This window comes from Rattus rattus, chromosome 3, assembly GCF_011064425.1.
Source record: "Rattus rattus isolate New Zealand chromosome 3, Rrattus_CSIRO_v1, whole genome shotgun sequence".
NCBI classification, from domain to species: Eukaryota; Metazoa; Chordata; class Mammalia; order Rodentia; family Muridae; genus Rattus; species Rattus rattus.
In genome coordinates this window covers 52,667,414-52,684,445 of record NC_046156.1, presented here as the reverse complement: position 1 = coordinate 52,684,445, position 17,032 = coordinate 52,667,414, and the positions used below count along the sequence as shown (strand labels likewise).

Below are 17,032 nucleotides of genomic sequence, written 5' to 3'. Positions count from 1 at the left end.
TGCTACGGAGGAGAGCCTGCACATACCCTAAACAACTAGAGCCGGAAAAAACATGGTGGTCAGCCCTTGCATAGGGCAGAGGGAGGAATGAGGCTCTTGCCCTGCTCTCAGGAAACACCATCATCCATTTGGGCAAACAAGGCTCATTCTGCTTGAGGAAGCAGTCTCTAAACCTCGTTCCTGAGTAATTCAGAAAAAGTAAGATGATAGCCAGAAGGCTCACTGGAAAAGTTAAGAACAAAGACCCAAGAGGCAGGGAGATGTCGGGGGAGGCAGGAGGGAGAGACATGTGGCAACCTGAGGGCTCTTGAGAGCAAAGACCACAGCTTCTCCCAGCTTTTCTGTGGGGCTCTTGGGAAGGGTGGGATGTGAATATTTGTCTGCATAAAATGGCTCTATGTTGTCTCCTTGGTGATGGACAGTCTCCACCAGCTATGTCCAGCACAGTGACCATGAACGCTACTTGTCAGTGTAACACTTGAAGCAAGACCCCAACAGTTAAAGAACAAAACATGGGATTTTTATTAATTTAATTTAAAAATTAATTTAAATAGCCCCATGTGGCTAGTGGCTATCATACTAGAAAGCACAAATCTAAGAGATGAGACATTTAAAGGCTGAGGCTGTAGGAGGTTCTTATAAGTGATACATATTTGTTGTGCCTAAAAGCACTCAAGTGCAGGGAAGACTGGGAAGGCTTGTTCAGATTTAGGGTTTAAAGTTTCTTTGGAGCACTGTATTGATAAGGGTAGACATATTATTCCAATGCACAGCATCCACACTTCAGCAATTAGCATGACAGTTTATGTTGTTGCTCATATCAGTCTGCATAGAGCTAGGAGGGGTCTTTTTATGTTCCAGACTATCGTGTAGGAATCCAGGCTTCTTTCTTCTTGCAGTTGGGCCTTCCTTGAATCCTTTGAAATCCTGTTTAGCCACTGGAACAGGATAGAGACTGAGCACGCGAAGGGTTACCTTGGGTGTTTTGTGGAGAGTGGCACACCTTACCTTTGTTGTGTTCCAATGGCAGCTCATCTGGGCAGATCATACCAGGCTAGCACATTTCCACAGGAGAACTTTATGTTGGGGAAAGGACACAGTGGACGAGGAAGAAGGAAAGAGGGGTAAGGTCAGAGGACTCTGCCTGTTATTTGGACTGTGACGTAACTGCACGTGGGTGCGCAGCACGCAAGGAAAGGTTGGCAGGTGGACCAGGTGGATGCTGGGAATGTATGGTGATTTGCCATGGCAACAGACACACAGGTCCTTTTGCAATTGCTTAGGGGTGATGTCACTGCCATCGCTTGATTTGGAGGTGACCTGAGACCTTAAAGCAGATTCCTTACTGTAAAGCCAGTTCCTGATGCCAACAGTCTTGACCAGAACTTAGTCACAAAGCTGAAACTAACTTCAAGGGACCCTAGAAAATGTATCTGTGTCTATTAAAAATAAATATTTGGTTCACAGCTGCCATGGATAACTACTTTACTGTGTGGCTTTATGTCTCAACTCCCTGTGAAACAGGAGTAAAGTAAGATTTGAAGAAAGCTAAGGGAGGTGACACATCTGAAACAAAGAACTCTTCTTGTTGGTGGTTTCTGTTTTGTTTGCCCATTTGATACATGTTAGGGTTATATGAGAAGAGAAGTTCCCAACTGAGAAAGTGTCTTCATAAAATTGGCCTGTATGAGAGCCTGTAGGATTTTCATTGTTTTAATTAGTGATTGATGTGGGAGGGCCCAGCCCATTGTGGGTGGTGCCATTCCTGGCCCAGTGGTCCTGGGATGTATACAAAAGCAGACTGAGCAAGCTATGGACTGCAAGTCGGTAAGCAGCATCCCTCTATGGCCTCTAGTTCAGTTCCTGCCTCCAAGTTCCTGCCTTGAGTTCCTGTCTTAATTTTACTCAGCAACAGTGTGTGACCTGAGACTTATAAGATGAAACAAATCCTTTCCTTTCCAAGTTGCTTTTGGTCCTGGTGTTTATCACAGAGATAGAAACCCTAACTAAAACAGGAACCCAGCTGGATTCTGAATGGACTCCAGGCCTTCTGCTCGGGCCTAACTGATGCCAAGAGCCTGGTACACGGAGACATCACTGCCAGGCATAGTGTGTGTGTGCCCCTTCAAACAGCAGAGCAGACTTTGGGCAGAATGCTGGAAATTCCTGAGCCTTTTCAAATCCCAAGACCATATGTGGCAAACACAGGCAAACTCTCTTGGGTAAACATTCTCAGCATCACAGAAGCAGGTTGTCTCCCTTGGAGAGAGAGCTTTCGTCAATCAGGGTGAGGTTGGGGAACTACTTACTGATGGCATTATGTGACAACTGGAATGTGACTCAAAGCTCTGGAGTAAAGGCTTTAGGATATAGACGAAGCATGATTGGTTTTGGTTCGTAATGGTCAATGCTAGTGAGGAGTTATGGGGCATAGGATATAATTTTCTTACCAAAAGGACTTTTCTGAAGAGCCTTGGTTACCTATGTTACTAAGGGTTTTGTGGAGATTCCGAGGCCTCTTAAGACCTTTCAGTATGGTCACAACCACTGACCTGTCTCTGCATTCTTGTCCAGTCACCAAAACAACTGATGATCTTGTAGCTGAGTCTCCCACAGACTCAAGGAGACAGTCATCCCAGGCTTTGAACTCTGAAGAGCAACAGCACTGTTTGCAAGCATCACAGATGTGCAGCGCCAGAAGGGGTTGGATGCTCATGAACTGTGTCTGCTTGCTTGCCAAATGCAGTAGGTGTATAAACTTCCTGCACAAATCTCCTAAGTTCGATTTTCTGCAAAGGCGAGAAGCTTGGTTTTCAAGCTTCAGAATTCAGGACCAACCCACCTCATTCTTTAGAGTCACATCATTTGGTTCAGTAGAAAGAAATCTGTGGAGGCAAGAAGCACTTCTTGGGCCCCTGTTTTCTTCCATTACTTTGATGATCACTAGAAATCTCATTCATTCTACTTAATTGTCTGGGTTAGTGTTCTGTCCAGTTTACATGTGAATTTTGTGTCTTTGGACAAGGCAGTCACTTGTATATTAGTCTAAACGATTTAACAACTCTGACTGGCAAGGAGGGAATGGGTAGAAATGGAGCCCTTGGAGGGCTGGGGAGATGGCTCAGTTGGTAAGAGCATCTGTTGGACAATCATAAAGACCTGAATTCAGACCCCAGAAAGTGCATAAGAAGTTGGATGTGACTATGCCAGCTAATAACCCTAGTGTAGTGGCAGTGGAGACAGGAGGATCACTGGTACTTGTTGGCAACCAGCCTAGTTCCAGGTTTAGAGAATTAGAAGAGACCGTGTCTTAAGAGAATTAGGAACACAGCAATGGAACAGAACAGCCGACATCTAGCCTCTACACACACATGCATAGGTGCACACAACCACACACATGTGTACAAATATACATTCATACAAAAAAAGGGAAAAGGAAATATATATGTAGTATATATATAATATATAAAATATACATAAAATATACTATATAAAATATACCACAAATATAAATATGTTAATATTATATAACTCACTATATAGACATATTAATTAAATGATACACAATTAATATATAAAATGTGGTTCATAATAAAATATCACATATAATTAACATATAAATAGTAAAAAATAATTATAATAAATAATTTTAAAGCGAAAACAGACCTTAAAGGGTGCAGTTGCAGAAATAAGGTGCACAGAACAGAAAGAGGGGGCAATAGGAAGAAATGTCTACGGAGTGGACTCTGATCTCACGCATTCTGAGGGTCAGGTGTGCATTCATCATTTCCAAGAGCTTGGGTGACCAGCCTAAAGTTCACGAACAACGTCACAACAGCTAACATTTTCATTTATAATGCAAGTTTATAACATGCATCTGAGGCATGTTTCCTCATAGTATGACACCATCTTTATGAGTCCTCAGATATGATACCATCATTTCTAATGTTTGGCAGGCAAAGGAAAGTCGTATAGTGGTAAAAGGGTAAAAGCCTGTACTCTGCCCACTATGCCCCCACTGTCCTGGCTTTGTTGATGTGGTTCTCACAGAAGGTTATACTTCAAACCCAGCAGCCTTCAGTCTTGGTGTTTTTAAGTCACGATGGTCTTTGTGGTCACTGCTGCAGAAAACGGGGACATTGCAATTGGCTGTTCCTAGCTGTTCCCAAAGAGGTGATGTTCTGAGGATGTGATTCACATCTTGTAGGGTGGAAAGAAAAGAATTCTCTGTAAACCAGTCTGGTTAAACACTGGCGCAGTCTGCACAGGCAGGGCCAGCTGAATCCCAGACTGTAGCCTTCTTCCCCTGGAAAGGGGGTAGGATGGGATTCTTTCATCTAGGATCAGCCCAAATTGAATACCCTTGCCCTTTTTCTCTCCCCATTGTGCCTTCATGCCCATGCTCGAGATCCACCAAAAAGGGACACAGACCAGATGGCAAATCTATCACATACTTCGCACGCTCATCATCAAGGGAACTACAGGGGTGACTGTTAGGATAAATCATAATCTGAGCATCTCCCATGTACCACACACTGTGTCAGGAATTAGAGCGGTCTGAGACTGAGTCCTTGCCTTACCACATAATGGCTAGAGAGAGGCACTGTGTGCACACAACTAAGCCTGTACAGACGGAAAGTACTACCCTTAGGATGCACAAGAAGGACTGCAGAAACTCTCCCCACAAGGGCAAATAGTTCATCTGAGAGACAGGAAGGACTTTCCCAAAACTTAGTATGTAAACTTTGTGCTGGGTAAGGTTTGAGGCCGAGTGAAGTTGGCTAAGAAGAGAGTGTTCTGTAGTTACTTCCTCAGAATTGAGACAAACTCTCTCCTGGAAGGAGGAGAGTGACTCATAGGAATAGGAAGCTAATGAACTTAGAGGTTCAGGAAACCCAGGAACTTGTGAGATTCACAAGCACACACCATCGCCACCACCTGCCAAAACCAAGAATCCAAACATTGAACAACTGTTGGGAGGAGAAACTGTCTGGTAGAGCTGGGTGCAAGTTGGGCAGGGAACTCTAAGGATGTGGTGTTCCCAAGTCCCCACCCAAGCTCTTTTGAGTTCCCCATGCTCCTGTACATAATCACTTTAAACTCACTGCATTTGAGCGGAATCAATCTTTACAAAGTAGTGGTGGGCGTTTGGGAGGATAGGGGGACAGCATTGCAAAGGTTTGAAGATATGATGTGGCAAGAAGTCATTAGAAAAGGACTGAGCTCAGGAAAAGAGTGTAAGTGGGTCAAGTAGGTCTAGAAGTGAGACAGATGACATCACGGGGATAGTCCAACAAGAGAGGGTAGTGAGATGTAGCAAAGAGGTGAGGGTGGCCAAGAACAGAGAGGCTGGTAGCAAGAATAGCAAGGAGCCCGGGAGAGCCTAGAAGAGGACCCTCAGCACAAGAATGAAGTCAACACCCCACATTTGTATAGACTCTTCCTGGAAAAGGACAGACAGAGAAAGAAGCAAGGAAGAGCAAGAAATGGTTTTGGAAACAGTGCACATGCAAGAGGAGGCACCCGGAGCTGAGACAGCTCGGCTGGTAAAGTGCTTGCTGCACAAGAGTGAGGACCTCAGTTTAGTTTCTACCCACAGAAAAAGCCAGGTGCAGGAGTATGTGCGTATGATCCAATCTCTGCGGGGACAGGGATAGGAGGATCACTGGGGCTTGTTGACCAGCCTCCTAGCCTAACGGGTTGAGGAGTCCTGTCTCCAAAAACAAGGGGAATGCTGCAATGCCCCCCAACTACCTTTCTTAGTGTCTGTGAGTGGTCATGCCCACCATAAAGCCATGGAACACGTAGCCAGCAGCCAACTTAGTGCTGTCCCCAGCTCAGAATTGACCTACAAAGCTAGATGTGGTGGTTTGAATGAAAATGCCCCGCCCTCATCCCCACCCCCTCATAGGCACATGTGTTTGAATACTTGGTCTCCAGTTGGTGAAACTGTGTGGAAGGATTAGGAAGTGGGACCTTGTTGGAGGAGGTGTGTCACTGTGGGGTAGGCTTTGAGGTTTAGCTAGCTAGTGCTCTCTCTTTCCCCCATCTTCCCTTCTCTCTTCTTTTCTCTCCTCCCTCTCTGTCTTGTGCTTACAGATCAAGATATAAACTCTCATCTACTGCTCCAGCACCATGCCTGCCTATCATGCCCCCTACCACAATGGACACAGACTCTAACCATCTGAGACTATGAGCTCCAAATTAAATGCTTTCTTCTATAAATTTCCTTGATTATGGTGTTTTATCAGAGCAGAAAAAAAAGTAACTAAGACACTGCATATACCTCAGGATTTGCAAGGCACAACGGATACCCCATATTCCCCAGAGAGCCCATGTGGTTATGCTTGTAGCTCCTCTCTGGCTTACGGTCTCCCGTGTCCCACGTCATAGACTAATATTCCTCTGAACTGAAGCAAATGGACTCTGATAGCAAATTCATCAGTTCCTCTGCCTGATGGTGAGACAAGGGGTGAGAAGCAGGGACAGAATCAGAAGAAGAGGAGGATGAAGAGGATACAGGAGGAGAAGAGGAAGAAGAAAAAGAAGAGGATGGAGGAAGAGGAGGAGAAGAAGAAGAGAAGGAGAAAAGGAAGAAGAAGGAGAAGAAGGAGGAAGGAGGAGGAGGAGGAAGGAGAAGGAGAAGGAGAAGGAGAAGGAGAAGGAGGAGGAGAAGAAGAAGAAGAAGAAGAAGAAGAAGAAGAAGAAGAAGAAGAAGAAGAAGAAGAAGAAGAAGAAGAAGAAGAGGAAGAAAAAAAAGTACCATGAAGAACTGGGGCTACCCTTGCTGAATACTCCCCCACGGCTTCGTTTCCCTGGAACCTGCCTGTATGTGCTTGAATAAATGCTTGGGTAAAGCAGGGAGGTTGGAGCCTGTGGACAAACAGGACTTGGAACTGATTCCTTCTACATAAAGCTCACTTCCTGGACATTCCTATGGGCATCTGGATTGCTGAGCTCTTTCCTCATCCCTGTCCCTTTAACTGTCTCTGTTCCCTTATGCTCTTCTGGAGCTTGGGGACGCAGATCGCCTCATGAGATAAAATGTGACCCGATGGGCTATGGTTTGGCATTTGTACTGTCATGTGCACATTGGTTTAATGTATGTGCCATGCACCCGCACACAGTCTGGCAGTTCTCACTTTTTCCCTAGACAGATTTCTCTGTACTTCCTATCTTAAACGACCAACTGCCCAAATTCCAGGCATCATTCTAAGAATGTTATCTATGATAGTCACTGAAGAGCTGCAATTTTATCATTGGACATTTTAGAGATGAGGGGGGAAAGGCACAGAGAGGTTAAGTAAGCTCCCTATGGTCCCACAGCTAGGTTAACAGCAGAGACAGGTTCAAAACTTATTATCAGTCTGACCTCAGAGTATGTTTTTCCCCTTCAAGGTACAGGTCATTCTCAACATAGAAAGCTTGTAACCCCCAGAAGAGTCCCAACTCCAAAATGCTTGGCCAGCACGGACAAACAATCGAAGTAGGAGAGCCACAAGAAGTGAGGGCAAGAGCAACCCTTTAGGAAACCCAGACAAGCCTCAAAGAGCAAGCCTGAGTATAACAGTGCTAGAGAGAACGGCACAGAAACAGCAGCCTGGTGTGTCAGCAAAGAAGGAGCAGACTTTGAGCTATACCGCTCCTTCCTCTCACAGTCCACATGGCGATAGGCTCCTCAAATAGCGGCCAGAGCCTCGGGACTAAGGAAGAATCCTTATGTGTGCACAGCTTGGAAAGGACACAGACACGCACGGACACACACACAGAGTCTTCCATAGGAGCATTGTCTTTAAATAGAAAAGATAACCTGAAATATACCCTGAGCTTGCAACACACACACACACACACACACACACACACACACACACACACACGCACAGGGCCAGAGTGACTGAACCAACACTTCAGCCCTGTCAGTGGTAAGAGGAGGAAACCTACTGCCCTGGCAGCTCCTGACTTTCAGTTCCTATTTAAAATGTCTGAATTGGGAGCATCGACAAGCTCCCAAATTAGCTTTTTAAATAGAAGCTGAGAGTTAAAGGAAAAGCGGCCGTGTCATGGGGGAAAAGCAAGTGAAAAATCCCGGCCAGGCTGGGCCAGAGGCAGAGGGGGAAGGAGTCAACAGGCATGGCTAGGGAGATTCCGGGATGAGATGGAGGGTTATCCAGTGTCTCTTGGACAATGCTGCTCAAACCTCATCCAGATACCTCCTTTCTCCTCACCATCCAGCCTCAAGGAGAATGTAAACAAAACCCACCGTGGCCTGAACTAGAAATCCCAGTCTCCCTTACTCTTCTCCAGATACTGGAGACAGAAAGGAGAGCAGTGCACAGGCACTGCACTTAGACTACTAAGTAGGATCATCCGAGGAATGGGATTGGAGGGGGTGGGGCAGGGTGCCTGAGTGTCCTGGCTTACAAAGCCCCAGAGGCCACAAGTTGTCCCTTAGTAGACTACTCCAAGAGTCTGGTGATGTTCTCAGGTAACCATTACTCCCCTGACAGTTTTGGAAACTTGGTCCTGGAATTACCTTTATGGTGCGGAACAATGACAAGAATGTACAGGAAATTAAAACTTAAACAGAAATAAAATATTGGATTTTCACTGCTCCAAAGTTGGGCAGTGAAAGTGTCCCCATTGAGACCAGACCATTCAGAGACACAGTAGCTACTCTGAAGAGTCACTTACTTCAACTGAGGTTACAACAAAACCAAAATCAAAACCAAAACAAACCAAAACAAAAACCCCACCACCACTAGCAGCAGTTGCAGCAACCACAAAAACCTCTTTCCCAGATAGAGGAGGGAGGGAGAATCCCTGCCAGGGCCTTCCCTGAATTCTTCCAGGGTTGGCCAGGGAGTGGCAGTGTTGTTAATCATTATTACTGTATGCAAATGAGTATGCAAATCCCACAGGGTTCTAGGACTCTTGGCAAATGTTAATGGGGTCCACGCCCACCTCTTGAAGGGCCAACTGTACACCTTTCAGACTGACACGTTTAAAGGAGCTTTGGTTGGAGTAAGTGAGCCTACGAAAAGAAGCTCCAAAGTACGGGAGGCCCAGAGTAGCTGAGACCTCAATAACTGCTACTCTGGAGTAGGCTCGGTTTGCCACAAGCCAGAAACCCTATTCTTGACTCAGGAAGGTCTTTTTCCAGCCACATTTAAAGACGCGTCCTGCCAAGTACACCCTCACCCTCGCCACACGTTTTTCTTTCCACTGCTTTTGTGTCTCACCACACACCTCTCCATACTCAGAGCTGCCATCCCTCAAGCCACAGCGTTCCGGTCCCGACAGAGGCACGAAGCTGCCTGCTTCGCGATCTCCAGGCCCGGGATTCCCAGCACCCAGGCCGGAGACACGGAGACACAGGGAAAGCCGGCCACGGTTTGGCTTAGCAGCCAGGACTGCGCTCTACTCGTGCTGCCGCGGTGGTCATGGAACTCTCGGCTGGGCACTACGCACCCGTGGGCCTCCCACTCCTCACGCTGAGTCCGAGTACTAAGCAAAAGGGAACTTTGGGCTTCTGGAAAGCATTCAGGCCCTGGACCCACTCTGGAAAGAGAGAAATGAGAGTTCCCAAATCCCCAATCTTAATTCTGGATATTTGTGATGGGACACTGGAGTGAATCCTGAACCTCTGCCCATGCCCTCTCTCACTCCTGTAGGACAGTGGCTCTTACGCGGAGGTAAAAGCAGTTTGTCTTCTTTGGGATCTTTCCAGCACATGCAACTGACAGTCCAGGGTCAGTCTGGAAGCTTGTGGGCGACCGGCTGCACCTCACTAGGTGACCAAGGAGGAGTTAGTTGCTCTGCCCCGTGGGCAGTGAATGGGAAACAGACATCCAGTTAAGTGTACACACTCCACGCACATACACGCCGGCGCTCCCTGCCACCTCTTTTCAACACGCCCCCGAACTCACGATCACGCCGCACGCCCGGCTCCTCCCCCACCCCCAAGCCAAGCTCACCTTGCCACGCTCTCCCCATGCCCACCCTCGCCGGCACACGGGCTCACACTCGCGTCGGCACACTCCACTACCACCTCCAGGCACACCCTAGGATTCCTCCACTCTCCTGGGGAGACGCACCAGGCTCTGCCTAGTCTCCCCGCCCCCCCGCTGCAGCCCCCCCACTCACGCGCGCGAGACACACACACACACACACACACACACACACACACACACACACACACCCCTCGCGCAGAGTCACTCCCCCTCGCACGCCCTCGCCCTGGGCACCCTCCCGCGGCGAGGCTCCCGGGTCCTCCTCCTCGCTCCCTCCGCTGCCTGGCCGCTCTGTGCTCTGGGGCCCGGCCTGGGGCCGCTCGGCCCGTGGGGATCGGTGGGGAGCGGAGGGCGCAGCCTCGCCGCCTCCCCCGGACTCTCCTCTCCGCCCCGCCCGCGCCGCGCCCCCACCGCCTCCTCGGGAGAGGGACCTCGGGAGAGGCAGCCCGTGGCCGGCCCGGCTCCGCTCTGCGCGGCATCGGTGGCGGCGGGGGCAGGGAACGAGCGAACCGGAGCTCACGAGCCGGAGAGCGGAGCGGCTAGGCGGGGAGGGGACGCTCTGCCAAGCCCGGGCTGGAGCGGCGGTGGCGGTGGCGGCGGCGGCGGCGGGGGAGGGACAGCCCCACGGACGGACCGACGCACGAACCGACCGAGTGAAGGAGGGACGAGCGAGACTTCGCCGGCAAGGAGGAGCCGCCCGAGCGGCGGCGGCTGGGCGCTTCCTCGCGCTGCTGGGCGCTCTGCGCCTCGGCGGCCCCCGGCCGCAGCTTTCTCGCGCGCGCGGGGCGCGGGGCCTGGGGCTGGCTTCGGCGAAGGTAAGAGGGAAGCGACCGAGCCTTCCGGAGCCAGCAAGTGCGAGGAGCGCTGCTCCCACGCCTGTTGCTCCGGATGCCCACGCGGCACCCTCCCACTCCCGCGCCCGGGTGGGTGGGCGCTGGGGCGCCGGAAGGATTGGGGGTGGGGCCGGGCCGTGGGGGAGCAGGCAGCCGGCCTGGGGGCGTCGGTTCCCTCGGCTGCGGAGCCACCTCCGGGCACTAAGGCGCAAAGAGGTTTGGGGGTGGGGGTGTGAACCTCTGCCCTCTTGCCATTGGCCTGCCTTCCCTCGCCGGGCGCCAGAAGCAGCGCCCCGGGATCTGGCTGCAGGTGGCGACGGTTTGCTGTGTCCCCGCTCTTTGTGAGCTGAGAAGAGAAATGGCTGAGAGTGGAAGCTAGGAGCCGTTTGGGGCGCTTCGCAAAGTTCTCCAGCCAGGCGAGCCTGTGTTGTGCCGGTTAGAGGATGGGGGCTGGTCCAGCTTTCTGCCTGGCACATCTTCCACCCCGTGATCCCCAGCAAAGGTCCCATAAGTGTCACGAGAGGCCCCGGGGAAGGGGTTTCAAATACTCTTTTGCTTTAACAGGGTGTTTACACTGGGGATGGGCAGAGAAGTTACCTGGAAATCAACTAAATTCCTGCGCTTTCTTAGTGCTGGCATTTGATTCGGCCCACGTTGTTCTCCTTTCATCCCGGGCAGCCTTGATAAGTCAGCAACAGGCTGAGGTTCCAGACCTGAAATCAAGGCAACGAAAAGTCTCCGTGTATTTGACGGAGCCTCTGAACTTTCACGGGGTGATAGGCGGCACAATGCAATCGGCAACCAGGTTTTACAGGGTGGTCATGCATGAATGTAGGTGATGCTTGAATCGATGCCTTATTTACTGTGACTTCCAGGGAACCTGGATGCTTAATCTCGGGAAAAAAAGGGGGGCTCCTGGGCATACATTCAATGCAACGCATGTGTACGTTTCCCCATGTGGGCACATACCGGCCCACTGAAAGGAGCTGATGGGTTTATTTTTCCGTGTCGCGTCTTGAATGCTGTAAGACCCAAGTACACAAGGGACCTCCAGAGGAAGAACGATTAACAGCTTGTTCCCTTTTGCTGTTGAGGAGGCCGGAGAAAGAGTTTGGGAAAACTGCACTGGCCATCCTAGGAGTGGCACTGTAAAGAGGAGGACCTGCGTGTCCCAGGCCTGTGGCCCAAGGATCTCCAGCTTGGCTCCCCATGCTCTTTTTATACCCAACAAAGTCCTGCAGACATGGGACAGACTCCCTGGGGGCATGAAACAGTTCCCAAGACCAGCTCTGGTTTCTGAGGACTCTCCTCCGAGGTCATTGAAGGGCAGGTCTTGGTGATGTGACATTTTTGCTGCTTTGTGTCTGTGCTCAGGTGAAGTGTCAAACCCCAGGACAGGAGGTCTGCCTCTTTTTTTTGACCCTCTGCGTCTAAAATAGAAGCTGCTTAGCAGGCCCTGACTTTTTGCAGCAGGAGAACGCGTTCTCTTTTCTTCAGGATTTTTCATGTTTGTCATTTCTGCGTTTACCTGGTTTTAATCGCTCCCTCCTGCACCCCTACCTCGCCCCACAGCCAAATCTTTCCTGCCGTCAAACTCTTTTGCCACAAACAAAAATAGCTTCAGAGTTTTCATTTGTAAAGCATCCATGTCCTAGTAAAACCGTGGTATGGGAGGTGTGTGCGGTGCCATTGGCTGGAAATGGGGCCGCACTGTAGTGCCTGTTGCAGGGTTCATACCCAGGCCAGCTCTGAGAGGCGCTGGTGCTGTTAGGGGTGAGCGTTGCAGCAGTAACCCGCAGAAGCCCTGTTTAAGCCAGGTCATCCCTGCAGGGTTGTGTGGTGGGCGTGGCTGGTATGGACGTCAGCTTGGTGTCTGATAGGATGATAGTCTTCTCCCAAACCCAGGTGTGTACATGTATGTCCATGTGTGCATATACACACATGCACACAGAAAGCAGGAAAGGGATAATTGCTATTGTCTTGGTACTTTGAACCAGAAGGATAGGTTCTGAATCTCCAGAGACAGTCTGGTACTTGCATGGCCCTCTTGGAATAGACTGTCCTGGATTACTGCACAGGGTAAAAGTTTGCCCTTGGGACAAGAGACTTTAGGATGGGTAGGGAGAGGATTAATGTTGCCTCTGTCTGAGCTTTCAATTATCCGTCAGAAAGCAGTCTGTGAATTACTCATGGCCTTACAAGAGTTGACTCAGAGTAGAGGGTAAGAGCGTGGAGCTCGGCTTGCGAAGCCAGGCAGCGGCAATGGGATTCTAGAATCCAAGAGGCAGTACTGGGAGACTGGCAGGAGAAGGGCATTGTCTGCTCAGAGCCATGTGTCTGGCTAACAAGGCTCTCCAGAGTACATCCTGATTCAGCAGTCTCTTTTTCTTGGCCACTTGAACCCCCATCAGTGCCCATCTCAGATACAACAGGGGTGTTAGGAGTCATGAGTGAAGGGGCCAGGAGGGGCCTGAGGCCTAGCCCTCTTCCGTTCTGGGAGGGTGAGGGGGTTTCTGTGGGTGGACTAGGCCTTAGATTGCCTTGGGTTCCAAGTGATGCAGGTCGTGTGCCCTGTTCTGGGCATCAGCCTCATCAGGAATTCCCAGAACTCCCTCTGCTGAGATGAGGCTCAGGCTAATTGCATCCCCACAGCAACCAACCCAGATGCTCTACTTCCCGCTCTGCATGGGCAGCCATCATAAGGCAGTTTCAGAGAGACTGGAGCTGTAGCCTCTGTGTCCTGGATCCAGGAGAATCGTTAGAACCGATGGGTCCTCTGTCACATTCTTTTCTAGCTCCTTTATTTTACAGATGAGGAGTCAGCAACCCAGTAAGTTAACAGTGACTTGCTCCCAAAAGTTCAGGATAGTACCAAAACAGACTGAAGGGTCCCCAGAGCCTGTGCTCTCCGCTGCCTACTTCTACGGGAGCATCAGGATTGGGCTGCACCTAGTTCAGGAAAGCCATTTGGCAGTGAGCCAGACAGTGGTCTGTATTGAAAAATGTCCACGAATATATACATTGACTTAGCCACTTTGAGGGAAACTTCTGGGGCTTGGGCAATTTTTTCCTGTCGCTAATAGGTAGAAACATCGTAGGATTTTTCTGGGAAATAAATTAATGTTATGTGATATGCAAACGTGCCTTGGACAATGCCCAGAGCTTTGTCAGTGCCCGGGAAACATGACTTGAGTCAGAATTGGAATTATCTATACCCCGTGTTCAGCTCTGTGTGTTTCCCAGACCACCGCCCCTTAGAAACCTAGCTAAGTACATGCTGAAAGAGAGGAACATCTGGTCCAAAGAAAACATAGCTCCTTGTAAGGGCAAATGCTTGAAGACAACTACAGGATTCAGGACATGTTTCCGAAGCTTCTCTCAGCGGTGTGTGGCTTACCCGCTGTCATGGATGAATGACCTCCATTCTTCTTGGTTCTCTCAGTTCCTATAATCAAGAGCGCATCAGGCCCACGCTGTTTGTCTATCCTCTAAGCAGTGACACCTATAGGAAGTGTCATTGTCATTCTTGTCTTCTGTAGCATCGGAACAACCTTCTTTACTAAAGAAGAGAGGGACTTATGCAAATTCCCCCTTAGCATGCAGGTGGGAAAGCTGAGGCAGAGAGCAACTCCTTGAGGACACTTAACTGAGACTCCAGTCGGTTCCCAGGATTATGGTTATTCAGGATTTTGATTGAACTCCTCAGAGTTCAGTTTAGAAAGAGAATAGCCATCTTTGGCAACCTCAGGAAACAAAGCAGCAAGGCCTAAGAGTTGAACTGACACAGAGCAAACAGCTTTTATAAAACAGTCTTCCTGGCCTGAGCACTTATCAAGCATGGCAGGCACCACCACTACTCAGTGTCCAGCCTTGATAGAAAGCTGAGATTGCATGGCCTTTGTCCTCAAAGATCTCTGTAGGCCTGGGGAGTGTCCTGCCCAGAAAGTTCTGACTACTTGCTAATCATGACAACTCCTCATCTGTAGTTTTCTTCCATGTAAGATGAGTACTACAGGGATATCTCCTCCAGATTTCTTTCTTTTCTCCTCTCCTCTCCCTCCTTCTCCTTCCTCCTCCTCCTCCTCCTCCTCCTCCCCCCTCCTCCTCCTCCTCCTCCTCCTCCTCCTCCTCCTCCTCCTTCTTCTTCTTTTCTTCTTCTTCTTCTTCTTTTGGCAGCTTGATGGAAATGGTTCATGGATGCTTCCGGCACTGACAGAACCATGTGTGATCAGTTATGAGTAGCCCCTTCAAAGTCAAATCCATGCCCTGCACTTGCAGGTTATCAGGACGCCGGCCATCTGTAAGCCTTAGGTTTTGCTTTCCATGAAGTGATGCACATGGTAGACTCTTCTGCCTGGGATCTCTGCCTGGGATCCCCACCTGGGTCGCTGTGAGGATTGAGTGAGGCAGCCATGGGAGACAGTGCATAGAGAATCTGACCGTTTATTACCATTAATGTCACTCCTGTTAGTGGAGAGATCTAAAACACCTGTAATCCAAGCTTGACCTGGTAGGTGCTAGAGGAGAAAGGCAGAGTGCAGAGACCCTACAGGAAGGAGAGCCTGGAAGAAAAGGAAGCATCACCGAGAAAGAACAGGTAGGATTTTAGTGAGTAGGGTGAGATAGGGACAGAGGGATATACACAGAGGCAGACTTCCAGGGTTTGTCCGTGAGCCAGTCCCCGCTCTTGTTGTTGGAAGGGGGTAGGGTACCTGGGCTGTCTGGATGATATGTTTAGCTGGGTCCCTTTATGAGGATGCTGGAACGCTATGCCGTGAAGCTAGGATTTTATTTCATAGGCTGTAGAGTACAGAAAGAGCCTTGCTTTTAGACTACTCTGGGTAGAATGAATTTCAGGGTAACGGGAGGAATCGGGGAGGGAAAGTGAGACGAGAATGTCAGTGGGAAGGAGTGTCAAGGGAACCCAGGTGTTCACAGTGTTTCATGGTTTTGCAGTCCTTTGAACGGGTGTGAAAGAGACAGGGTGAATGGCCTAGGGTGAGGAATGCTGTGAACAAAAGGTGAAAAGCAACATTCTGGATGGAGACAGGGTAAGCCTCTCTGTTTCAGAGGCATCCAGGTAGAAAAGACCAGAAGCAGCTCAGGAGCGTAAGAGTCAGAAGTTCTGGGGGTCAGGAAGCAGGCAGAGTAGCATTCCTGGAGAGACAAAGGCCAAAACTCACCACGAGTCTCTGTGGAATAAAAACCACCCGACAGCCACAACCAAACCAACAAACAACACAGCAAACTCCGAACGTCACCTCTGCCTCCTTTGCTTCAATACAGAAATAAGCCAAGTGAGTTCTAGAGAATCCAAATAACTCTTGAGTTAGGATTTGGCTCTGAGCTGCGTGATCAGTTTAGGATTAGTGGAGTTGAGCGTGCCAACCCCAGACAATTCCCCGTCACTGTTACGTATGTTTCTGTGTCGCCACATGTCTTCCCACAGATGGTATACATTGGAGGACTGCAGAGCCATTTCACTATCATCTTTAAAAAGGCAGATCTGGGAAGGTAAATGTGCTTCCCAAAGCCAAACATAGTTCTCTCTGCCATTAGTCTCCTCATCCGTGCTGGTGATTGTGACACGTGGTTCAGAAAGCCGTGAGTGAGGAGACAAGGGTGCCCAGCCTAGACGAAGTCTCGAAGGGTGCAGTAGAGGTCAGGCGAGGGAGCCTGGCATGGGATGGTGCATTGTTACATAATGGGAGGGAGCTCTGGGTTCTGGGCACATGGAGGCAGAAGACAAAGAATGTAGGAAAGGCTCTGAGCGGGACTCGGTCTTCTGGGGAGGGAGAGGGACAGTATGTGGAAGGCAGGTGGACGAAGAACCCAAGAATTCCTTCTCTGGGTGGGAGAGAGATCCCAGACAGCCAACCACAACCTCCCAACCTTTCCCTGGTCTGTCCATTATGCTCCCTGAAGGCTGGAAGTGGATATTAGCTTGCTAGGGTAAGGACCAGGTCAAGCATCCTGAAGAGTCAGTAGCAATCCGCCAGCTGAAGCCTTCTCTATGGGAGTTAGGGGGCGAACTTTCCACTGGGCTCTGGGCTTCCTTGAGTCACCTGCCTTGACAGAATTTTCTAAACCCAGTCCCGGTCTCCTTCCCACCAGGGAGAAATAGAAAGGATGTGTTTACTTGATATCCTTCATTGGCACCCCATTCCTGATTACCCTGGTGGATGAGGA

The 17,032-nt window shown here is 49.7% G+C and overlaps 1 protein-coding gene across 2 annotated transcripts in view; it reads left to right on the top strand.

The window, feature by feature from the left end:
- Positions 1 to 10,585: 10,585 nt before the first annotated feature.
- The window catches only part of Kcnd3 (potassium voltage-gated channel subfamily D member 3), a 215,700-nt gene continuing 209,253 nt past the window's right edge, over positions 10,586 to 17,032 (top strand). Inside the window, exon 1 of one of the 2 annotated variants that reach the window (XM_032897565.1) lies at positions 10,586 to 10,825. The gene's annotated coding sequence lies outside the window, so the exon portion shown is untranslated. The remainder of the gene's footprint in view (positions 10,826 to 17,032) is intronic. The other variant, XM_032897566.1, reaches the window with a different exon arrangement.